General features: G+C 37.9%; 1 pseudogene; it reads left to right on the top strand.

Moving 5' to 3' along the window:
- Positions 1 to 833: 833 nt before the first annotated feature.
- Positions 834 to 25,148, top strand: LOC113077853 (pleckstrin homology domain-containing family A member 7-like; annotated as a pseudogene).
- Positions 25,149 to 26,588: the final 1,440 nt, after the last annotated feature.

Here is a 26,588-nt window from a genome sequence, read left to right as displayed (position 1 = left end):
CGCACATAGAGCTAAAAGATTACTGTAAATGTTCTGTTTCTTATCTGAACGCATATATCTTCCTGAGGAGCAGGCCAAGTTCTCTTTCACGCTTTTTAAAAACATGAATAAATATACTTCTTTAAATCAAGCACGTCCCATTTTACAAAAGTAATGTTACATGATTTTACTGATTTAAGTGAAATTGCGATTTTATGGAGGAACGAACGAACAGCGGCTGTTCTGTTTTGTCGACTAGTCGACTACCCTCACTCATCCCTAGTACGTATGTAGATAGGTATAGGTAAATATAGATAGGTAGGTTGCTAGGTATACAGTAGGTGGATATAGCTTGGTAAGTAGATAAAGATAGGTATGTATATATATTGTAGGTAAGTACAGTATATAGATAGGTACTGTATAGGTAGATATCGATGTTACTTAGATTTGGTAGATAGATAGATAGATAGATAGATAGATAGATAGATAGATAGATAGATAGATAGATAGATAGATGATAGATAGAATTTTGTTTTGCTGTGTTGTCACTGTTACCATATTCAGGTCACCTGAGACTAATAACTAGAGTTGCGTATGCTGAGTGCTGATATTGTCTGATATTGTATTGACTACTCCTCCTGTCCTGGTGTCTGTTTTTTTTTTTTTTTTTGCCCACAGGAAATGTGTTTGTCGATGTGTTATTTGAGTGCTTCTAAGTCTCTTCCTCTCAGGGGAACTTGTCCCCAGACTCTGCTTTACTTTGTTTGTTATTAAATTACAAAAATGCATCTGTGCCACTCGTGATTTCACCATGTATTAGTAACCCCATCTTCTACCCTAAAGACATCAAGTCTTTTATTTCTGACTCTTGCAGGGCAAATTTACGCATGTCCAAGCCGCCACCAGAGCTGAGGCCTCCCAGCATGGTCAGCGAGTCCTCTGTAGCCGTCTCCTCATCCCCTGTGGACACCACATCAGCATCCAGGGTGAGAAGCCCAGCCTCGTTCAGTGCTGATCTGAGACTGGTTTAATGTGGTCTGTCGTGGTGCTGATTCTCAATAAAGGCAAACATTTACGCAGAGCACTTCCGGAGCCTGCAAGTGCCAAGCTGGCTAATTATCTAGAGAGCCTCACCATTGCTAATGTGTGTGTTTATTTCATATTAAATCATATTGGAAACTGATTATGTTTTTACAGGTAATGGGAGAGAGTAAATTGGCCTCATATATTTTTGCTATCTTCCTCCAATTTTAATAAATGACCAAAGCAGATGGTGTAATAGGTTACCGATTTTTCTAGCACCGGAGAAGCAGGACTTTTCTTCTTCTCTGCGATTTGGCTGAGTTGTGGAGAGGTCATGAGGTAATACTGCATAGAACATCTGCAGAGGATTGAGAAATTTACAGAATGCCTCTCGCTACTTCCTTATTAACTAATTAACTCTAAGCGTGTGTGGCACAATTACACTTTAGGTGTAGCAGGAGAACCCCTAATACTCTGTCTTGGTCTGGTGCATTAATATGCACTGCCCTATATAGTTTTTCCAGGTGTTACAGAACATGGGCTATACTAGAGGTCAAAGACCTGACGTGGTCACCTTTCAAGCTGCATTTTAATAAATGTAAAATATATAATTAATAATGTTATATTATGAATATAATTGATCACAAATAATTTGAATTAAAAATAAAAAAATATAAATGTGTGTGTGTGTGTGTGTGCGTGCGTGTGTGGGTGTGATCTACACATGTGTAAGTGTTCCTGTGGCTCAAGTGGTAGAGCATTGTGTTAGCAGCGCAAGGTTGTGGGTTTGATTCCCATGGAACACGTTAGGTAAAAAATGTTAGCCTGAATGCACTGTAAGTTTTAGATAAAAGCATCTGCTAAATGCATTTAATTTAATTTATGTGTACAATTTAATTTATATAATTTCTAATTCTATACAATTTATAAAACATAAATATTTTGAGATAACATGCATATTGTTTAGAATACCTCATTTTGCATGCATACAAGGTAATGGGAATGCAGAGATGCAGATGTTTCTTTCTATAAGAGAGTGATTTTGACACATTTAAGTTTCAATGGCCTGGCCTGACACACATTTACTATGTCACTGTGTGGTAAAGAGTCTGGTGCTGGCCTGTCAATGACAGGACTGTGTCAGCATCACATGAGCTTTCACAAACAGATCGATCAAGATCCCAGAGGTCCTCATCTCTGCGCTCACACACACACACACACACACACACACACACACACACACACACACACTTTACTGGGAATGAACCAGGCTCCTGGTGGGCATCAGTCATTGTCTCACATTTGTTTTTTGTTTTTTAATAAAAATCAAGTGGTTTTCTATTTTCTTTTCTATACCACAGAGTTTGAAACCCAGTGGGAAGGTGCATTGCTTTGGCAAGCGTGACCATTCCATCAAAAGGAACCCTAATGTCCCAGTGGTGGTGAGAGGATGGCTCTACAAGCAGGTGTGGCCCTCAAAAGTGAAACCTTGATGCGAGTGATCACAGAATCAGATTTTTTTCTTTACTGAATGATGTTCAGATGTTACAATAGTGATGAACTAAGATCCACAGGCAATAAACTGATTAACTGAGCATGTTATTCAATATAACATTAAATAAATATTCAATCTGAACCGAGGGGCCTCCAATTAAATGGTAATAATATGTACATTGGTTGGTAACGATAGATTATAAACTGACAGTTATTTTAAATTTAAAAGCTAATATCTGAACATGTTTGGTGGGCTGAAATATTACTGTTCTTTCACCATCAGGACAGCTCAGGCATGAGACTGTGGAAGAGGAAATGGTTTGTGTTGTCTGATTACTGCCTGTTTTACTATAAAGGTGAGTTATCAAACTCAGCTATAATTAGCTGCAATTATCTAAAACAATCTCTAATTTTATTGCACAGTAATCACATTTCATAAGTAAAACACTCCATTTCTCTAATAAATTATTATGAGAGTACCTACAATTTAATTTAATTCATCAGGTTTTTCATTTCCTATTTTTATCCCTATTGCTTGCACATATCATATTGAATAATTACACTGTATGAAGTAATACTGTTTTTATCTTTAATATTTTTGGTGGGTAGAGTGGAGGGTCACTTATTTTCTGTCATCTGTGTCTTTAAGTGTATTGCTAATAAAGCATTACTCAAATGCAATCTAACAATTTTCAAACATTTTCAACGAGCATCTGTTCCTTGCTCACAGATAGTCGAGAGGAGACGGTTCTGGGCAGCATTCCTCTGCCCAGCTATGTCATTTCCCCCGTGGGACCCGAGGACCACATTAGCCGCAAGTACGCCTTCAAGGTAAGAGCGTCATGGAAATCTGGGTCTCTAATGCTACTCTGTTCCTGTGTGTTCATTGGCTACTCCTTCAAGAAGTCAGTGTCATATTATCAGTGGTGTTGTGTGGGCAGCAGTCAGGGATGGCTGATTAATGTGGCAGTCGTTTGGCTCCTCTCTCTGCCCTCTTCTGACAGATCACTAAGTAAGCTTTCTCTGTTCAGGGCGCTCACAAATTCATAAGGGACTCAACTAAAACTCTGCTTGTTTTAACTAATCATTTTCCTCTACGTAGTTACCTAGTAAACCCTCAGACAGATAATTTTTCTTGTTATGGAAAGGAATTGTATTTTTTTTCTATTATAACTAGTGGTGGGCCGTTATCGGTGTTAACGTGCTGCGTTAACGGGAGACTCTTATCGGGCGATAATAAAATATCGCCGTTAATCTATTTTCAAAGTTGGGTCGAGAGCTGGGTCTATACTAGGTGAGCTAAGATGACTTTCACCTTGATATTTTAGTGCGGATGTATACCTAGCCGAATCTGTAGGAGGTGAGAATGAGCCTTTAAACCTGTGTGCATTCCTACTGTGGAATTACCACATCAAATGTGACGCACGAACATGGATGCAGCTAAAATGCCACCGGGTTTGCTTCAGGGAATTTTTTTTTTTTTAAAGAAGCTTCCCAATGGAAACCTCAACAAGACGCACGCCTGTTTCACACATACTCCGTCTGCAGTGCGTATGCAGTCTTTGTGTGTTTCGTATGTGGTGCAGAAGCAGCACGGACTCATACTCATTGTGCTTTCACACAGGACACGTTTGCAGTCCGCTACTCAGTACGTGAATGATCGCTGCACTGCTGCAGATGCAACGCTCTTGAAACTCATTGACGGACCGCAACCGCGTGAATGCTGGAATCCGTTAACATGGGTTCGAAGAAAATATGCAACGCATACACACTGCAGACGGATTATGTGTGAAACAAGCGTAAGTTTGTTTGCACGCTGTGGAATGTGGAATTCGTTAACAGCTTTTTCAAGCACTTTAGGATGCATTTTGGAAACAGGAGATGAGCCCCTGGTCTAATGCACCACCTGTCATGAGAGACCCGCTCTCAAAGACTTAACGTTTAGACTTAAACTTTTAGTCATCATTTTATTTGGGTAGTAGCACACATATTCTGAATGCCTTCGGCAGAATTCAAATGAGCCATTTTAATCTAGATAAATCTAGATTAATTCCAAGATTAAAGTGAGATTAATCTAGATTAAAAAAATGTATCTATGCCCACCACTAATTATAACAGATTTATTCTTTAAATTTGGAAGAGCCCTTCTCTGCTGTCATCACCGAAGCTGCTGTTAGCTCACAGGAATTCACACTGAGCTTCCACAGTCCTGTTCTCTTTCACAGAGCAGACATGGGAACATCATTATCTAAACCCTTCTCTGAGTGAGGCCTATTGATGGCAAGCTTCCATTGAGCCTCACACACTTCCTCCCACTGTTTACTGCGCTCCAGCGGACAGTGAAATAATGTTTAAGAGCAGAATATCCCAGAAGGCTTAGAATCATGTATATTATACCTACTGCTCTGGAAAAATAAATCTGGTTTAAACCTTTGTACCACTGAGGTGGAAAAAACTGCAGTTTTTCACTGATAACTAACCTCTAGCTTTGTATCAGTCTTTGCTTTTTTTTTTTTTTTTTGCTTTATCTATCTTGGTCTCCTCCTGAAGCAGAGCCTCTTCTAAAGAACAATACTCCAGGAATGTTTGATCCCATCACTGCAGCTCATTCATTTCCTCTGCTCCTTGGCTCCACCATCCTTCCTCATGGGTACACGGTGCATCATACAAACTCCATTACCCTGCCTGTATTCCCCAGTGCTGGAATTTGTTTGACTATTGTGCCAGCAGGCAGATTAATTATACATCTACTCTTTTCCTAATATCCTCCCTCTTACTTGCCCTACAGTATGTAATGTACCAGAGCAAGGTGCGAGGCCTTGTTCGCTCATTGGCGCTCTGGGTGATAATTAGTAGGTTGTTAGTTAAGAGATCTCTATCAGTGAACCTAGCCAGCAGCTATTTGAACATTCAATATTTTCTACTCTAACAGGCTTCTGTTAGGCAGCAATTAAATAGTTTGTCTGCATACTGTACATGTGAAGAAGAGTCTTGCATGTTTGTTTATTTTCTGTAATATTAAGATATCTTTAACACTCTCTGCCGGAAGGTTAATTTCTTTATTTAATAACGATCTGTTGGTCAAAACGGCAAATTCAAGTGACCAACTTAAACCCGTTCTGAAAACGTTGGCCTCACACAAAATTTGAATGGTTGGATTTTGCATACGAAAATTCACAGAGCCACGGGAAAAGGTGACAGCAATTTTATGAGTATGAGCAGTTTTTCAGTGTATCAGAAACAGCGCAGCCTGAATACAAATGAATCATTCTTAATAATGTGTTGCTTTTAGAGAATCAACTGTCTGGTTGTTGTCACCATCTGAGGAGTTGGCAGGAAGTCATGAAAGGTCTTAATTTCATGTAGGAAGTGATATGACATGTGTTTGGGTTTAAAAATAGAAGAAGATTTTTTGTTTCAACTGATTCATTTATTCATCTACAGCAGATAAATTTTATGATGTTTATTAATAATCTTGTCCCATTCTCTGGAGTGTTGTAGTTCTGCTTAGATTTGCTGCCTCTAATGCTAATTGCATTTCCACTCACTATGTTTATCAGGCTAATGTTTCACAACCAGGGACATTTCAACTCATAATCTAATTTTGGTTAAGATTTTTCACATAGGCCGTGATCCACCTCGCTCTGTTTTTGCACAACTCACTCTTATTCTCTCATTCCTATTGGCCTATTGCTTCCTTTTGTGACCTGGTGCATTATGGGAGCTGAACCGGGTGCATCTGGTGGAATGGCCTTCTCCTGAGTCAGCCTCTTGCATGAATAGGTATTTTAATTTCCATTCATTACTATCAGCAGATCTCCACTCCATCACCATCCAGTGCATGGCATTTTCCATGGAAGATGAAAAATGCACATAGTCCGTGTGCATTGATGTGTTTTAGCATGCATGCGACTCATTGTGCTTCCTCTGGAACAGGCAATGCCAGCTCAACAATCCTATCTTCCTATTTCTTCATATCTTCCAGATTTGAATATTGGAGATGGTGATATATCCTTATGAATGTGTGAATCTCATAGTAAAGACTGGCACTGCTCTCTTCTCACCTTATCACTTGCATCAGTATTTCCAGTGTTGGTCATCATTCACATTTCTACACTCTCATATGCAATTCAGTCGATTCTCAGTACTGTAACTATAATATGAAGTGGGTCTGATGGTAAATGTATGTGATTATATTTACAATTTCTGTTTATACACTACCATTTAAAGGTTTGGGGTCGGTAAGATTTATTCAGTGTTTTAAAAACCAAAATATTGTGAAATATTACAATGTAAAATGACGTTTTAAAATATTTAAAAATGTAATTTATTGTTGTGATGACAAAGCTGAATTCTCAGCAGCTATTACTCCTTCAGAAATCATTCTAATATGCTGATTTGTTTTCAAGAAGCATTTCTTATTATGCTGCTTAACACAATAACAATTATTTAAATGGCTGTTCTTTTGCAATAGTTGTATTTTTCAAATGTTTTGGCACCCCGTCTCCATAACAGTTAACTACAGTTGTGTTTTTGGTCATTTTTCATAACCGTTTGAACATTTTTTTTTTTTTTTTGTGCCACAGATGCTGGCCATGTAGGAAATAAAACCTCTGAAAAGGTTGAGTGATCGAGCAAATTCCTCTGATTAATCACTGCGTATCCCACTTAGAGGGATAACCCTGAATGAAAGCCCAGGACTAGATGGGTAATCTGAGGTCATTAACTTCTTAAAGACAGGAATTTAACAAGAATATAAATCTGCAGCCAATGCTTTCCTTCAGTAGCTGATACTTGATATAACAGGCACTGAAATCACTGCCCAGGTTTTGTCTTCCATTTCTCATTGTTTGTCATGATTAAATGTTATTAATGGTTACAAGAGACTGGTAGATCTTTCTTTTTGCTTTCTTCTATTGTAAAATGTATTTTGTTTATTCACATTTGAATGTGTAGATGTGTGTATATGAGTAAGAGATTTTATTACATTCAATTAAAAGCATTTTGTTTTGAAATGGAATAATTGTCTCTCTGACAGCCCTAGAAGAACTGCAAGTCAATGAGAAAACAGTAGGATAATATGAAGACTTCATGAGGAGATATCGGATATTGGAAGGGCTGCTTTAGCCATTAGTGTGTGACAGGCGGGATAATAGACTCCTAGAAAGGAGGGAAACTTGCTGTGAGCAGAGATGCAGCTGTCGAATTGTGAATTAAGAGGCCGATGCATTGACTTTCTACAGAATGAGTCCATGTTACCAGATGTAAGCTCTGTGTGTGTGTGTGTGTGTGTTGTAGGGGTGGAAAGAACTGTCTGCTGTCTGTTTGAATGGGTCTGGGTGTGCCTGGCAAAAGCGCTGAGCTGGACTCGCGTTTCGATGTGCGAGTGGTGGCTGTTCCCCCATCAGAGAGATTAGACCAACAGTTGCATTTTGGCAGTAGCAGATTTAGTGAACAGAAGGTGCATGGAGCTAGTTTAGCTGGGGGCTGTTAATCCTGGCCTTAAACAGTAAGAGTATTAACAGCTTTGTTTATGTGTGTAAGTATTTGTGTGCATCTTTTTTTTATGTTTGGTGTGTACAATTGACCCAAAACTTATTTGAACACTTATTGTACACTTGATAACCAGATGAAGAGGGCGAGGGCAAGTATAAAGATGCTTTTGTGTAAACTTTCTGCTGAAGGAATTTATATAATATTTGTGGAATAGGTGAAGTAAGCAGAAAAGATTTTCACTCATCTCCTCTCTGCAGGAACGGCTCAGATTTGATTGATTGATCATTTGTTTGCTGTGTACTGAAGGTTGGAGTTCGATTTTCTGACAAGGATGATTTTTGTTCAATGAAAGACTGTTTGTACCTCAGACTAAAATAAAAAGGTAACAGATGTTATGTCTCGAAATTGTATTTCTTCCAACTACAACTTTATTGCTTAGAACTGTGATATATATCTTACAAATATGACTTTTATTTCCCACATTTTTTAATGAAAGAAATTAATACTTTTATTCAGCAAGGATGCATTAAATTGATCAAAATTCATATTTTATATTTATTACTTAAAAAAAAAACGTTTTTAAATTTATAAATTTATTTAAAAATATAAATGTATATTTTAATTAAATGCTGTTCTTTAGAACTTTCTATTGATCAAGAATCCTGAAAAAAAAACATATATTAAAAATATAAATGTTATTTTAAAATGTTTTAAATTATTACATTAAGATATTTCAATTGCTGTCTTACTGCATTTTTTAAATAAATGCAGCCTTGGTGAGTAGGAGACTTTTTAAAAGCATTAAAAAATCTTACATCATTTGTTTTTGGAGTGTATATCTCACAAATGCAACTTTCTGAGCTGATGGTCTCCTCTGTCTCTCTGTCTCTCTGTCTCTCCCTCAGGCCTGCCACACGGGAATGCGCTCCTACATTTACAATAAGAATTCTCTGATTGGCTCGCAGGCCGAGCACTGTGGCATGAGGACCTACTTCTTCAGTGCAGACACACAAGAGGACATGAATGGCTGGATCCGGGCCATGAACCAGGCTGCACTGATGCAGAGCCATGTTGTGAAGAGGTCAGTCACCTCCTGCTGCTGCAAAGCTTTTCTTAGGGCTGGCGTCTAGAAACAAGATCAGTATCTTCTCAGACACCTGGGCGGTATATTCCATTAAATACAAAAGGATAAACCTTACTTGATTTGTCATTTATTTTCAAACTGTGACTTTATTTGTCAGAAAAAAGGACAGCAAATGCATTAAAAGTACATTAAAAGAAATAAACAATGAATCAAGATACAAAAATATAAATAAATAATACACGCCAATGAAAAAAAAAAAAAAAAAAAAAAACAATTAATTCCGTCCAATTTTAGCTGGATTCATAAAAAAACACTTGACCTCTGAAACAACTTATCTTTTCTGCTGACATAGCCAAGACTGCATTGTTGGAGAAAAAAATTATTAGCCAACAATATTAGTGTGTAATATTTTTCTCTCCTTCATGGTCCAGTCAAATCCCTATGGGTTTTATCCTTACAGATCCCCTTACAAGAATGTCCTTACAAGTTCCCTTACGTATTCTTTCTTAAAAAATTGTCACGTTAAAAAAAGTCAAATGTATCATGGAAGCCGTTTCATGTTTTATTTTAGAACTGGCTTAAAATTTGAGACATTTTTATAAAGTGACACAGTATAGTATTAATTATGTTCTCCACTGATTTCTCCTGGCTCTTTAATTTCCTTTATTTAACCCTCATTAATGTCATTTAAACTGTCATCTATCATCAGTCATTCTTGATTTTGAACTCCTTTCATTTGTATTCAACTCGGGAGCCCAGCAACACAAGCACATGTAAAAAAAAAAAAAAAAAAAAAAAAAACGTGTCTTTTGCTATGTACCAAAGTTTAAGTTTGGCGCAGCTGTGACCTGCAAATTCACAAAGCGCAAAGGTATTAATCTTATAACGGACCTAAAGAGCATCTGAACATCACAAATCGATTAAAAAATTGCCTGGTTTGCAGTATTTTGGGGTCTAAAAAAGCTTAGCTTTGCTCTTTATGCTGACTTGTTTGTGTATTTGAAGTAGCTAAAATTCATTTTGGGGACCGTTTGCTGTCCCCAAAAATGTTTGGATCATTTCTAAGATAGGAATAGGAATGCTGATGGCATTAATAAACTGTAGCTGTATGTTGTGGTCTAGTTATTTAAAGGAATAGCTCAACCAAAAATGTACTTACCCTCAAGCCATCCAAGAATTTGTTTCTTCATCAGAATGGATTTGTAGAAATGTATCAATATATCACTTGCTCAGCGATGGATCCTCTGCAGGGAATGCGTGCTAGTATTAATTTAACTAGAAATAATTCCAAACGGCTGATTATAATATCACAATAATCCAAAAGTATTCCAAATGACTCTAGTCTATCAAATAATAATGTCTTATGAAGTAAATATTTAAAATGTATAATTTATAATTGCGGCATTTTAGCTTTAAAATGTTGCTTCTGGCCAAAATATGGCAAGACAATAATAACCCATGATAACACTTCCTCCAGGCCATCCCCTGTTGTCCTATCACATTATGATTTAGATCTGCTTTGGACTGTGTTTTTGCTTCTAAATGGTACTTTATTTTGTGGAATATTGTGATGTTTTCATGGTGGGTAAGTAATCAAAAGCTTAATTATCTTATCAAGACAAATTCATCTACATTTGGGATAGCCCTGAGGGTATATGCACATTTTCAGGAAATGTTCCATTTTGGGTGGACTATTCCTTTAAGCTAATATCTGATCTCCAGATCCCAGCAGAAGCTGTGTGGTGTGTTCTCATCTGCTGCTGTGGTGCTGGTGCAGAGGCACAGTGCCATAGTTGAGTACATTTTGACACCGCAGCTCTGGGGAGGAGTATCACTGCGGCACGCTGCAGCCAGCTGACTGTGGGCCACCAGCCCAGAACACAGCACTCGAAATGGGGCGTGATGTTCGTGTGCTGCCCCCATGAGTGCAGAGAGGGTTTGTCCCTAGGGCTTTCCTTATAGCTGGGCTTTTAAAGTATACATAAAAAGGAGAGTAGGTGGTTAATAACCATGAAGGTGGTTATATATGTCATTAATGGTTGGTAGGGCTAGTGTAGTCTAGATTTTGTAGGCAAATGCTTTTCCACAAATATGTGGAGTGTGGGAAGTGTTGCTATACTTGCCAGTCTGACGCCAAACCGCCTGTCTGATCAAGGTGAGGGGTTAAATGTCAATGTTAGTGCTGCTAAACCTATTTTGACATTCCACTTATAGGCCCTTAGTTCATGAGAGGGAGATTTTGAATGTTATATAACAGTGCCATCTAGGGATAGATTCACAGTATTGCACATGATGATGATGTCATACGTATTTGAAAAGTCATGTTTCAATTGGGATAGATTCTAGATGGTCAGTTATCTGCACACTGAGTTGTAGATTCAGTTATAATTTACGCTAAAGTCTGAACTCATATCAGTCCTGTTTGCTCCTAATACTGCTACATCATTGGAAATAAGTCTTAAGTTATAGCTCATTTTAAAGGTCAAATATTAGCAGTTCATTTTTTTCTTCCACAGAGAAGCTGAAAGAAGCTCCAAACCTGAGCAGCAAGCAGTCCCTCAGACCAACCATTTCAGAAGCAGCGTTAAAATCTCCTCCCAGGCTGAAGGCCTCCGAGATGGGGAGGAGTGCTATGTGTACAGCAAGGAAGCGTCGGAGGATCCTGTTAAAATCTCCTCCGGAGAGATGGAGATGGCAGGGATTTCCCAATCAGGTGCCCATTCTCGCCCACCTTCTACGGTGCCCACTCACAGGAATGGGCTGCCCTCCTCAGGCATACCTCCTGATGAGAACGGGATCGTGGTGTATAAGAGGGGTCTCGTCCCCCGTCCAAACACGGAGAAAAAGGTGCAAAGGAAAACTGAGCAGGCTCAGGTCGAGCACTGGGTGAAGGTGCAGAAAGAAGACCCCTCAAAAAGGTCAGTTTTGTGTGTTTAGACAGCTTAATATGTGCTGTGATGGGGGATTAATGTTAGGAAACCATACAGGGTTATGGGTAATACTCAAATTAAATGATGTCACATTGGGAACTTAAGCCATCTGTAGGATTCAGTTCTTACTTTTTATGAAGGAGCTCCCACTAGTGGTTATGATGTAAACGCACTAAATATTAAAGGGACTGTTTTGTGTTCTAGCAACAGCATTCTGGTTATTGCAGTTTTTTTTAACACCTCTTATTTTTGTAAAATCCATCTAGTTATCACATTCGCACTATTGCACTTGCAATAAAAGCCTATGAGGCATATCAGCATTTGGTGTTTCTACATTGCAGAAAAACACCATTGTAAAACAATGACTTACCTTTAAGTTTATTTATCACCTTAATTGATATTTTTAATATAATTATCATTTATTAATGATAATTAAATTAATAATAAGATATATTAATAATATAACGGTCAAACTTTACTTAAATTTTAATTAATTGTTTGGTACAATGCACTTATTGTGTACATACGGTACATGTTTTTAAATTGTACATTGTATATTTTCAAAATACCTGCATGTAAATACATCTGTAATTAATTTCTGTAATTACATTTATAATTACACTGCTGACTCTTCCCTTACACCTCAACACACCCTTAAACCTACCCATACCACCAAACCTTTCCCTGACCTTACCCGTATCCCACCTTAAAAGCACAAAAAGTGTTTTGCAATACAATATGAACACAATAACTACATTGTACTTGATGTACATTCATAGTATTTAAGGCCTCTTAATATAAAGTGAGGCCAATATATCTATATTTTTTCCTTTTATTAGTTTATTTTTATAATAATAATAATAATAATTATTATTATTATTATTAATATTTTTGTTGTTGTTATTTGAATAATAGTTCATATATTAGTTATGATTGTTGTTGGTGATTAATAATAATAATAGTAATAATTTATTTGCAGCTCAGGTCAGAAAAAAACACTTTTTAAAAGAAGAAAAAAGTGAATGTTTTTTAATAATATAAATACTTTGTATAGCATATGAATGCTAGCTGACAGTGAGAAGGACAGAATATTAATAATAAAATAACTTTTTACAAAAAAACAGCCATCCCACTGCTGAGTACACCCTTCCCAGACGGACACCACCTCTCCAGCCTAAGTCCGTCATGATGGAGACGTACCAGTCGTTGCCAAAGACCACTCGCCACCACTCCGGAGGCAGTTCTCCACCAGTGCCCCGTAACCTGCCTAGTGACTATAAGTACGCCCACGACCGTCTTAGTCACTTTCGTATGTCGTCTGATGAGCGGTTGGCCACTAAAGAAGGCATGGTGTGGCAGCTGTATGAGTGGCAGCAGCGCCAACAGTTCCGCCATGGAAGCCCCACTGCACCAATCTACACCGGGCCTGACTACATGGACACGTCTGCCTTCAGAGTTACTCTGGAAATGCCACGATCCATATCTGTGCCTCCATCACCATGTGACATACCCCCACCCAGCCACCACTCCAAGTCCTTGTCCCCACGCAGGCCCCACACGCCCGCCGACAGGGTGACCGTATGCCCACTGGATGACTTCACCACCGTGGACACTCCCAGTTTGGGTTCTCCCAGAGGAATATGTTCCCAGATCTCAAAGGTAGGGAACGTGGAGGAGTTCACATAATCTCACAATTTTAAATCACTTGTGGCGAGTCCTTCTCTTTGTTCAGACCACAGAAGTGTTGACCACCGAAAGCGTTAAGGGTTATGGGAAAACCGCGTTTCCCTTTACTCAAGCTTTGATTTGGGCTTTGTGACAGGATTCACACAGTCGTCACTCAGGGCTTGACTGCCAGGTGCCGAGGGTGTGTTAAAAGAGAGCGTTTTTGTTTATGTGTGTTGCTGAAAATGCTTTTGTGACAAATAGTAGCATCTGCCAGCTACACCCCCCCACATGAGAGCGCTGCTCCCAGCGCCACATTCACACGCAGCAGTCACAGAAGACTCTTACAAGTTAACATACTGTCACTACCATTTCTGCTCTGCATACGGCACGACTCGTGTGAACTCACTAATTACATGCCTCCAGCAGAAAGATTCACAGAAGCTGTCAAAAACCAGATAGAAGAAAAAAACAGACCTTCAATCAGTGTGCAGCGATACCACAAAGAATATACAGCAGAATCTAAAAATCTGAGATATTAGTGAAAACGTTTTCATTATTGTTGTTGCATGTTATATTATCAGCGTAACTCTACAATTGAATAATTAATTGCATTGTAATAGCATTCATTGCTATCAAATTAATTGCATTTTAATAGCCTTTTTAGCATGATGAATAGCATGATTTGAGAGTGATTAAAGAGAAACGATTAAGTTCTTTTGAATTTTCTGTTTGTCAAACATATAAAACATATTTAAATATTACACAGAACTGTTTTCAGAATGGATAATAATAATAATAAATATTTCTGGACCATCATGTGACACTGAAGACTGGAGTAATGGCTGCTGAAAATTCAGCTTTGTCATCACAAAAATAAATTACATTTTAAAATATATCTTAAATTATAAATGAGTTATTTTAAGTTTTAATAATATCTCATAATTTGTTTTAATTAAATAAATCCAACCTTGGTAAATTTAAGAGAGTTCTTTCAAAAATATACAAAATCTTACCAATCACAAACTCTTAAACAGTCATGTACTGTACAAAAAAATTTATATATTAAATATTATTTATTAATAGGGAAAGTATCTATTTTAGGAAGTTTGTGAACATTTTAAGTTTTTTTTTTTTTTTTTTTTTTTGCATTCCAGTCACTTTTTGCTTTCAAGTTACTTTTTTTTTTTAACTAGCATTTGAAATTAAAACATTTTGATGTTGGAGAAATTGCAGTCTCTCAATAAATATAAAGTCATAAGTACTGCATGTATAAAATTAGAAAAGAATAACAAAATTATGTTTTCTAAAAGAGGATTTGGATAAACTATATATATATATATATATCACACAGAAGGACACACTGTGTCTGATTTGTGATGTTGAATAACCAGTAGCAGATGTCTATGCATAATAAAGACTTGAATGTGTTTCATAGAGCTGTACAGTTTGTGTGTTTCATAGAGTGTGTTTTCATAGCTGTCGTAGAACATATCTCTGTGGAGGATATCTAGAATGTGTTTATCTGGTAAGATTCGCCAAAGGCTAAGCAAAGCGCCCAATAAACCTCCTCAGCAGTGGTCTCTTTCTTCTGATCTTGTATTTAAATAAAAAACCTATTATACAGCAAAAAATGCAGTACCGTGGGATTCCCATTGGAAACAGTCTACAGTGCTACTCTGCTGATAGCAAACAAATGTTATTTTAAAAAAGCATGTTGAGGATAATTTATGTGTAGTTAATTAAATCTCTTGTTGTTTCTGTCCTTTTGAGGTGCTACGATGGGCCTAGATGAAGAATTGTGTATGTTAAGCAAAACTGTCAAACTGTCAAAGCCCTGTGGCACATTTGAAATCAAGCGCACAGTTTTTTTAGCTAAAATAAACAGATGCATGGGTAAAATGTGCTCTGCTGAACCCTAATTTTGTGCTAAACTTTGAAACTGGCTTTTACCTGACTGTACAGTATCTATTTACTAAAGGAGTGAATTTGAGAATGATAGAACTGCGATTGTCTTCATTTTCATTGTAAGTGCCACCATTCTTAGTATTTTTGTGTCTTCACAGACCTCACAAATAGAGAGGAGATCCATGCCAACAATGGGGTACATCACGCACACAGTCAGTGCACCAAGTCTGCATGGAAAAACGGTAAGACTTCCATTGAGAGCAGTCTTTTTCAGATGAGCTACCCAGAAAACATTGGAGATCTGCTTGGCAGATGACATTTTGGCCACGAGGAGGTTTTTGCTTTCTAGTTTTGACACAGTGAGCTATGTTTTTAAAGACTGGCAGTTACAGTTCGCCTTAGTCCACTTCTGTTGGCCAAATTTCACCTTCATCTTGGCACTGCCCTGGTGGTCACCTCCTGAAGTGCTTTCTCTCCCGTCTCCCCGCTGTCCTGCAGCCGGAGGAGTTGACCCTGCTGCTCATCCAGCTCAGGAGACACCGGGCCAAGATGGCCAGCATGCACTGCGACACATTCACACACCTGCAGAACCAGCACAACGGCCTCTCAGGCCCCAGTTTGCAGGTTAGAGGGTCACATTCTCCCCTTAACCCATCCTGAGCACATCATGCCCTCTTTTCCCTAACTCCCATATCCTACGCTGTTGGTTCTAGTTATGATTGCGTTGGTTTAGTGTTAGCTGTCCGTTAGCATGGAGTCTGTAGTAGAATATCTTAAGGCTTGGGGCTGCACAATGTGACGTAACAGCCTGTTTTGTGTTTTTGAAGGTCTTTTCTTCTACATTTAGCTTTTCTTTGTACTTTTTTTGTAGTTTCTTCATCTCTTGTATTTTGGATTGTCAGATTGCTCCTCAGTTAACAGCATGTTGCTTGTTGACTTGCCTGCAGTCACATGATTGAATGTTTTCATGAACAGAAAACGTATTGAAAACTTCACTGGTTGATTTATTTTTATGCAATTTTGGATATGAAAAGTCAGAAAAGCAACCAAGAATTAGTGTAAACATTTGATAGAATAGACATTAGCTGTGATCAATTCAACACTCTAGATCTGGCAGTTACAGGGTTGCACATTAAAACGTAACTACTATTCTACACCATTTACAGCATTGTTGTGAAATAATTCATTGTACTGCCCCCCCCCCCCCCCCCCCCCACCAACTATGATACATTTTCAGCATTTTGTGGTGAATAGAAAGTAAAACAAAACGGCATAGAAATGTAAAACTTTTGTAACTTTATTTAGTATCATTATAAATATCTTTATTGCCACTTTGGATAAATTTAATACATCTGTGCTAGGGATGGGCTATATATCGCATGCGATTGTCAGGCGCATTTCATCAGTAAAGCCGGTTCCCTGATTAGCGGTAAATCGCCATCACCTGGTTTCAAATGGAAATAATAGACATTTAATAGACAGAACCGTAGATCACTGACAAGCTACGCAATATCACGTTCATTCCTGAAGGCGATTCATCTGCGATAATGAACGTGATATTGCGTAGCTTGTCAGTGAACTACGGTTCTGTCTATTAAATGCCGCTCCATTTGAAACCAGGTGATGGCGATTTACCGCTAATCAGGGAACCGGCTTTACTGATGAAATGCGCCTGACAATCGCATGCGATATATCGCCCATCCCTAATCTGTCCTGAATAAAAGTATTCATTTCTAAAGTAAAAAAAATGACCACAACATTTGAACAGTAGTGTATTTATTTATATTTTTTCATAACCATTATGTTAATTATTGTAAGTCAGAGTAATGAATGATTTGTCAATCCCGTTCCATGCACTTGCACAGTGTGTAATACTGTACCAGCATTTGGATTAACAGTGCACATTAAAATCAGTCTCAGTCTTGCACGCTGTACTCTCAGTCATGTCACGTGACCTCTTTCTCCATTTCTCGTTCAAAGGCAGATGACACTTACATCCAGCTGAAGAAGGACCTGGAGTATCTAGACCTAAAGGTGGGCTCTAGTGGATCTGCCTTCACCTTCACCTTCCTCCTCCTCTCATCATCTCCCTCTCTACTCAAGGCAGAAACCTTCCTGATTTCCCCCCTCTCCTTATTCTCTACAACAGCTGCTCTGCTCTCTAACCCTGAAGGATGTGTAGAGTCAATTTTGGAAATCGATGATTAAATACATGTACAGCCGTCATTATTCATGTAGAGCATTGTTTGATTTGAAGCTTTTCCTGCTAGAAATCAGATTTTATACTGCAATTTGAAATAAAAGTCTTTGTGGCTACTGCATGGATGTAGTGACTAGTGATGGTTCCCAAGAGAAGATTATGACATTTGAAAGTCACATGAATGCTAGAATCTGATTCTCAAGTTTTTCCCTATGTACAGTGGCATCAATGGCCTTTATTGCTCTTATATAGAGTTTTTCCACTTTTTTCACAAACCTTTTGATTTTTTTTTAAATATCAATGGAGCGGCATTTATTGCTCTGATGAGGGATTGTTATAACAATCACATTGTAAATGTGAACGTTATGTAAAGGCTGTGCTAATTTGTTTGGTAAGGAGACATTTAGACATCCATGAAGACATGAAGCATCAAGGAATTATCCTAGAGTGTGAGGTTTTCTGTGAATGAGTGAGCGTTTACAGACAGCTGCTCTTACTTCTACAGTATCCTTTAGCTAACCCTCTGTTTATCATTAAATGATAGTCTTTCGGTGCGTTGCAGCTTGTCGTATGCTTCACTCCCACATGGTTCATGTCAAGTTCACCACTGATGAAAAGTATTACAACCTTGCCAAATCAAGAGCAGCGCTTTGGGTGGATCATTGTGGCTATCAACCAAATACCCCAGTTGCTGTTTGTACGTAAACACATCGCAGAGCTTCCAAAAAACAGTAATGGTTTATTTTGTTGTTGTTTTGTTCATCTCAAGATATTCTTGTTCTTTTAGCTTGCCAAAGCACAGTTTGTTTACATGATTTCAACAACCCTTTGTCAATAGGTTGCTTGAACCTTACAGCTTCTTAGTCTTGATGTTGATGCTAATGTCTTTGAAAGTGCATGAGCTTTTGCATTTTGTCAACAGGTAACTGGACGTGACTCGCTTAAAGATCGACCACCTCGGCCTGTTAAAATAGCTGAAAGTGACATAGATGTAAGTTCTATTCTCTATTTATTAAAGCCCGATTTCTGACCCTTGTCCCTGTTTGCTCTGCACAGAAAGCTGTTAGTCAAGCCTGAATTTGTGCAAGTAAACACAGGCATCGGAGTGAGGCGGTGGTAAATGCTGTGGGGAGAAGCAGGCTCTCTCTGTGTCAAGAAGAAATTTGAAAATTATTGACGAGGTCTTTTTATATTCAATGCTCAATTTAAAGAGAAAAATACATGCAATGGGAATTTTATACTTTGGGCTTGTGAATTTTTCAGTCTGATTTTTTTGTATTTCGGTGCTCTCACAGTTTTTCATTTGATTGGACGTAAATATTCTGGAAGTCCTGGCTTTTTTATCAGTAACATTGTTTTAGTTGAATAATTTATACAAATTTTGTTGGTGGATTTATCTGCATGATGAATATTTAATGTTGTTAAAACAATGATATGTGGCTGTGAAATAATAATAACTGTAAATAACAGCTTAATAATTAATTGGAGGGAATGATAAACAGAGCAGAGAATAAACAGGCAGTGTGAAGAAGACCGTAAACAAGACCGCTTATGTTTCTCCTGCATGAGCACTCATTCCCTAAGCCTTTTTTCACTGAGAAAATGTGGTTTGTTTCTGCAAACAATGACACCAGAATTGTCTTGGGTGCATGAAGTTTATGCTAATGAATATCTTCAATAGTGGGAAATGCTGAATATGGAATAGTGGAAGAATGTATTCCGTCGACGCTCTGTTCGATATGTTTGTATGCTTTAATGGATTCAATTCAGTCATGACTGGTGACCATGTTTTATTGCTGCTTGTGATTGTCTCTTCAGGTAAAGCTTAGTAGGTTATGCGAGCAAGACAAGATCCTACAAGAACTGGAGGCCAGGATACGCACACTCAAAGAAGATAAGGTGCTTTGTTTTTGTGTTTGTCATGTCAGTCACTTGAAAATGGCACTCACAGTGAACAGTGCTAATGTGCAGTTGTTAGCTCGAAGATCTATTTCTACTTTATCTAACCCTTTAAAATGCCTTTTGTAACCTAATACAGTCAGATCCATTTCACCACAATAAATACATTATTGACTTGAATAGAATTTATTTGTCCGTAGTGCTAGTTCTTTTTCTTTCTAACTTCTTCATCTGCGTCAACTTGTATTTCTCACCCATATCTAGGACAAGCTTGAGTCAGTTCTGGATGTTTCCCATCAGCAGATGGAGCAGTACCCACGATCAGCCCGCCCATGCAGAGAAGATCGCCTATCAACAGAAGCTGTTACGGGAGGACGTGGTCCACATCAGGGCGGACATCTCACAAGTGTCCACGGTGAGGACACATACCTGGGTTAATACACTCGCAGAAGGCTCAAGAACGTCTATAAAATACTAAAATCACATAAGGCTGGAAATGAGTATCAATGCAATACTAATATCAGCTCGTTGCACTAGTATTGAGGCTTGTTCTGTGTTAAACAGGAGATGGAGAACGCTTGGACAGAGTACAGCCAATTAGAGAGAGATGTGGACAGACTGCGTTCAGCCCTTCAAGACCAGATGACCCACATTGCTCTCTCTCAGGTCAGAACTGGGGAAAAAAGTCAAAAAATGAGGACAGAAGTCTTTCTTCACTCAAGCTAAAAATTATATTTCAGCTTTTATCTCTTTAATGCATGCTTCCAAACTAAAGTATCAATACTGTTTGAGCGGCAGAGTGTATCAGAAGATGTTAAATCGCGTCAGCCTCTTTTCTATTCAGCATGCACCTCTCAGTCCGGTAATTGATAGAAAAAGAACAAAGTGATGAAAGAGATATGGAGCTCTCGGAGCCGGAGTGAAGATCTAATGTCAGTTTTTGATCAGCGTGATAGAGCCGTAAGAACAAGGCAAAGAGTGTCTAAGATTATTGATTTCTCAAGTGTTTGTGTGAGAGCACACACAGACACAGTCAATAAATTATGGCTTGTTCTGAAAATACAAATAAGAGAAAATCCTATCCTTTCTTCGGTGCCCCTTTGAGCTCTAAATTTGCCTCTTAGAGAATCAAAGACAAGCCTTAGGGTGGTCATATTTTTTTAAGAGTGATCGCAGTGGTGTGAAGGTACTTCTGTTCTACTCTCATTTTCAGCTTTTAGTTTCTGTTGAAGAAATTGTTGTTCTATGTTATATTATATTATATTATATTACATGATCTTAAATACTGAAAGACAGACACTTATTTTTAGTATTCTGTTCACATGAATGTAATGAAATAAAGAAAAATATATCCCCAAGCATAATGTTACACTAATATATTCTGATTTTTATATATTGATTATAATGTTATACATGATATGAATTTTTACACTTTAACTTAATTTAGGTGCATTTTTGCGTATCTAATAATATACTGAGTTTTAAGTAATTGCATAATTGTATAACTTTTTGCTAAATAAATTACATTTACTTAAATACTGAAGTATGCATACTTGTATTCTGTACCTTCCTTTTCCAGTTTCTTATGTTAAACTTTTTATTCAGTTATCTCTGTTTAATTGTATTCAAAAGGAGTAAAAATGATTCAATTCTGTGCTACTGTGGCAGCAGGAGAAATGTCAGCTGAGGAAGGAGCTGTGGCGGATCGAGGATGTGCTTGCAGGCCTAAGCTCCAGCAAAACCAACTACAAAGTGACCATTGACTCTTTTCGGAATCCAGGTGAGAGCGGGCCCCTGCTTGCCATCACCCCCATGCACTGGAACACAGACCGAGGTACTGAGGTCAAACAACTCCACATGCAACTCTGCCAACTGCATCCACATGCAACTGATAATCATGCGTGTTTTTTTTTTTTCCTCATGATGTCAACGGTTGGAATAATTGCCTGACCCAGAGAGAAAACTTGTGCCTTCAGCATCATTGTCCGCAGTGCCTTCTCTCACTGCAAGCCCATCCATGGGCGAACTGAAAGCTGCTCAACCCAGCCCCCATCTCAGCCCAGTGCAGTCTACCCAGCAGCCCTTGCAGTTCTCACATTCAGCCCACAAGCCAAAATGGGTGAGTGAGTGAAAAAAGTAACCAAAATACTCCTTCAGTTAATTTGTATGTTTTCATGGAAATGTAATGTTTACACAATGCAGCCTGAAGAGGATGCTCCACCCAGACCCCCTCTCCCTAACCTCTACAGTCCAGATGAACACCCCCCGGCAGTGCCCCCTTTCCCCAAAGAAACCTCTGTCATCCGCCACACATCAGTCCGGGGTTCTTAAACGACAGTCTGATGAGCGGAAGCGTGATCGTGAGTTTGGGCAGTACTCTAATGGAGATCATAAGGTTTGTGCCACTCAGTGGTACTTCGATACAAACAGTTTTCATCTGTGTATATAGTAAAATGTCAATATAGTTCTGAACTCTATTTTCCTGGGTCTCCAGGTTGAGATACGAGCGTTCCTGAGTGAGCCTGAACTATTGGCAGTTGGTGGACAAATTGGGGGCTTGAGCCGTGATAGTGGCTACCAAACTCTACCAAACAGAGGTATATAAATACAGACCTGTACATGACAGTCACAGTCTCAGATTCACAGACTAGGGTCCTCACTAGCGTACAACATTGGATTAAAAAGAGGGATGCAAGGTTTGTTCATGTAAACCACAGGGCGGTTTGCTGATGATGTGAAAACAGTCCGCTAGTAAATCGCTAATTATTTTGTATATTTACCTTGTAGCTTGTGTTGGCACTTCCCAATTTCCATCATTCGTAATGGGAGCAGAAATTCTGACAAATTCTGCAAGTGTGGAAATATTTAATTTTATGCGTTTTGGCTGTATAAGGAGCCAAAAATGGTAAAATATATAATTTCCACCACCATCATTTTTATCACAGAATGCTGTTTAACGCAAAACTGTACATCATTTGAAATGGAAATGATGCTGTGGTGAAAACATTCATGACTTTTAGAAAAAATTTTTGGGGGGTCAGTATGATTTTTTTTTAATGTATTAATACTCTTATTAGTAAGGATGCATTCAGTTGATCAAAGGTAAAGTGAAGTAAAATTAAATCAATTCAGTAAAATTTCTTTTTGACTTTAATTTCATTTTGAAGAATTTTGAAAAAATATGCATCTTGGTTACCACAAAGAAATTGAGCAGTGCAACTATTTTCAACATTAATAATCAGAAATATGTTTTAAGCCCTAAATTAGCCTATTAGAACGATTTCTGAATCATGTGACACTTAAGACTAAACTAATGGCTGCTGATAACTCCCTTGAGGGATTTTTTTTCTTTATTTTTGATCAAGTAAATGCAGCCTTGGGGAACATACAGTAAGAGACTTCTTTCAAAAACATTGAAAAAAAAACAAAACAAAACTTACAGATCCCAAAAGTATGAACGGTAGTCTGTATTCTGCTGGAAACTGTTTGTAGACATTAAAACAAGTCAAATGTTGCTTTAAGAGAGTCCACATGGCCAAAAGAGCCCATACGGTAGCTGAATTAAGCAAGTGTGACAAGTGTGAATGTGAATATAAGAATTTAATAAAAGATTTGTCTAATCCAGTTCGACATCTGTCAGGTTTGACAGGCTCATCTTCAAGACTGAACCAGTCATCAAACATTTCTTCATTTGTCACCCTCAGAAGAGGACTCACCACCACGAGTTTGAAGGTAGGAAGCCACACAAGTCCTGAAAGTGTCTATTGAGAGGCAGGGGGACATAAAGGGTCCGTCACAGTTTGCTTTGGCAGAGCTAATGTGCAGCAGGTTGATTCGATGCAGCAGCAGCACAAACCGCTGAGCAAATGAAATAAAAGCAGCCAGTGTGGGCTTGGGCAGACTGTATTTTGCGGATGAATTACTGCGGTAGTGTTACCATGCAGACTGTGAACACCGTGTGTGTCTGTCACCCTGATGAATTCACACAGAAAATGTTAACAGAACAGAGCACAGCAGAGCTTCAAAATGAACTCCTCTGTTCCTGATACTTTGTTTTGTTTTTCTCCTCTTATTTTCCCTCTGCCTCTCTCGTTCCAAACCGACTGTATTACACACATTAATACCAACACACTTAATTCAAAAACAATTAAATTAGTTACAAATATATCTAGCTATAAAAATATTACGTAATATATTATGATTAAATGTACACAACATTCAAACTTTTGGGGGTCACTAAGATTTGTTTTATGCTTTTGGACAGTCTCTTATGCTCACCAAGACTGCATTTATTTATTATATTTATATTTTTTAAATATTATAATTCTGAAGAATTATTCCTATTTAAAGTAACAGTTTTCTATTTAAATATAATTTATTCCTCTGTCGGCAAAGCTGAGATTTCCAGCCTCATTACTCCTGTCTTCAAGTGTCACATGATCTTCAGAAATCATTCTGATGTTTTCTAATGCTGATTTGTTGCTTAAGAAATATATATTTTTTATTATCAATGTTGAATACAGTTGTGCTGCTTACTATTTTTGGAGAAAACTGTGATACATTTTTTCAAAAGAAACAGCATTTATTTGACAAAAGAAATCACAAAAAAGAAAAATTAAAATCAGAACTAAATTAAAACAATAAATACCCTCTAACTTTAACACTCACTATTCTAATTCTATTCTTAAAAAATCTAACTACCTTTCTAATCTTTTTGTATTCTATTTTATTTTCATTTATTATGCAATTGTATATGTATGTGGTGTGGTGTGTGTGTGTGTGTAAAAAGACCTCTAACTAGCTTGCTCTATTCTTTTTTTTATATTCTATGTTTTCTTTTATTATTATATTAGTTAAAATCCCATGCTACGTGGTACTGTGTTAACCTAACTGGAGACTTGTTATAGCACTTATATATTCATTGCTCTTTTTTTTGTTTTTGATTGCCTCCACTGTCTTCCATCTGTAAGTCGCTTTGGATAAAAGCGTCTGTTAAATGAATAAATGGAAATGGAAATGGAAATAGAGTACATTTTAATACAACATGCAAAAACTGCACATGAACAATAAGAATATAGTATAGGCCATTGACAGGATGGTTCAGTCTCTTCTCCTTCTCCTTCTCCTCCTCCCTATTGCAAATTGTTGCACACTGTTCTTTGGTGCTGTTTGTTTCAGCATTATTAACACATCCACTGGTGTCTCTTAGGAGAGACCAAAGAGTGCCTTGGAGCGGCTGTATTTCTGGGGAGCCTGTGCAGCAGCGCGGCCGCATGAGCGCCGAAGAGCAGCTGGAGAGGATGAAGCGTCACCAAAAGGCTCTCGTGCGGGAGCGCAAGAGAACACTCAGCCAGGGCGAGCGGCAGGCCTCCTCATCTCGTGCCTCCTCCTCCTCCTCCTCCACATCCAGACCTGTGTCTGCAGACCTGAGATCAGTACGTTAGAGCACAATGACACACTATCCTCCAGAGAGAATTTTTTACGTTTTGATGGAGAACTGTAGATTTGGTGTTAACATGATCAGCATTTTACTGAAGTAGTGTCTGCGTAGGTGAATGGGTTGGTTGGATGTGTTGCAGAAGCAGATGTGAGAGATTTTATTACGTTGTTGGGCCACATTGATAGGTTCCTTAATAAGAACAGATGGGAGTTATGCTATTTGACAATGAAAGACATGGACTAATGTGTTTAGAGGATTAATAAGGAAAGTTGATATGCTACTGATTCTCATTACACTCTAATTGTAGTTTCAAAATGTTCTAATGACTTAGTATGAGTGTTTAATTTTAAAGCTTGGGATATGGATCCTTAAGGGAGCAGCTACCATGTTCATCTGGGATAGTGTGCTTTTTACTGGCGGGTCTTTGAATAGGCAAAAACCAACACTAACATCAAAATGCTCTTTTAACCTCTCTGTAACAATAACCTAATGCTCAAAGTTATGTGGAATGGGGTCTGCTGTATAAGTGAGCTCATAAACTAAACTTAATTTCAAGCACAAGCTCTCAAACCTTTTAGCTGTTCATCACTCATCCCGCAATAATTATAGCTTTTAATCATAGCTAAATGAACTGTGAAAGCAGACTCTGTTGTGCTTACCTCACTCATTTATTCTTTTGTTTCACTTTTCATATTCAGCTCTCTAATAATAAGTCTTATAAAACTCGCAAGGTAATTTTTACTGCTATTTGGGTCTGATTTGAGTGCTCAGAATAAATTATAATTTAGTGGGTTTTTTATTTATTAACTGAATTGTCATTCTACAAAATGTGACATTAACATCAATTTAGCTTATCCATTTTAATATCTATACATATATAATTGTACTCCTTGTTTTACCAAAATGTATTGAATGTGTACACAATGATTGGCCTGGGTAATGTATGATTGACTTATGTGTTTATAATTGTACTTAGTGAGCATGTTTTTCTTTAATCGCTCTACTGTACTCTGTACGTTCATAATGATATAACAGCAGATTGTAGCATAATTTGCAAAAAGAAAATAATTGCACAGCTCTGCTTTCTTTATCTTTTATGTAGATTTTTTGCACATAAAATAAACGCGTTGCTAGTAAAAAAAATAAAATAAAAAAGCGTTGTTCTTTTTCTATCTACTGTGAATGTGAAACCACAGTTTATTTCACGACACACTGGTTTATTTTCTTTCCAGTAAGCACAATAAAGCCTGGGAATGAAGCATGTAAATGAAGTCGCAGATGGAGCTTTTTATTGCGTCTTTTTGGTTTGCAGGAGTGCTGTGTGCTACGGTTTGAGAGCTTGAACATGAGACACTTCACACGCAATCAGTCCAGTCACTTGTACATGGTACAGAGGTACAGGAGCGTACTGGGACATTATGCCATTACGCTCAAGGTTGCAGTTTACCCAGTTTTGTGTGCAGGGCTGTC

This window comes from Carassius auratus, unplaced genomic scaffold (assembly GCF_003368295.1).
Source record: "Carassius auratus strain Wakin unplaced genomic scaffold, ASM336829v1 scaf_tig00023352, whole genome shotgun sequence".
In the NCBI taxonomy this organism is placed as follows: domain Eukaryota; kingdom Metazoa; phylum Chordata; class Actinopteri; order Cypriniformes; family Cyprinidae; genus Carassius; species Carassius auratus.
This window is presented reverse-complemented; position numbering and strand designations above follow the sequence as displayed.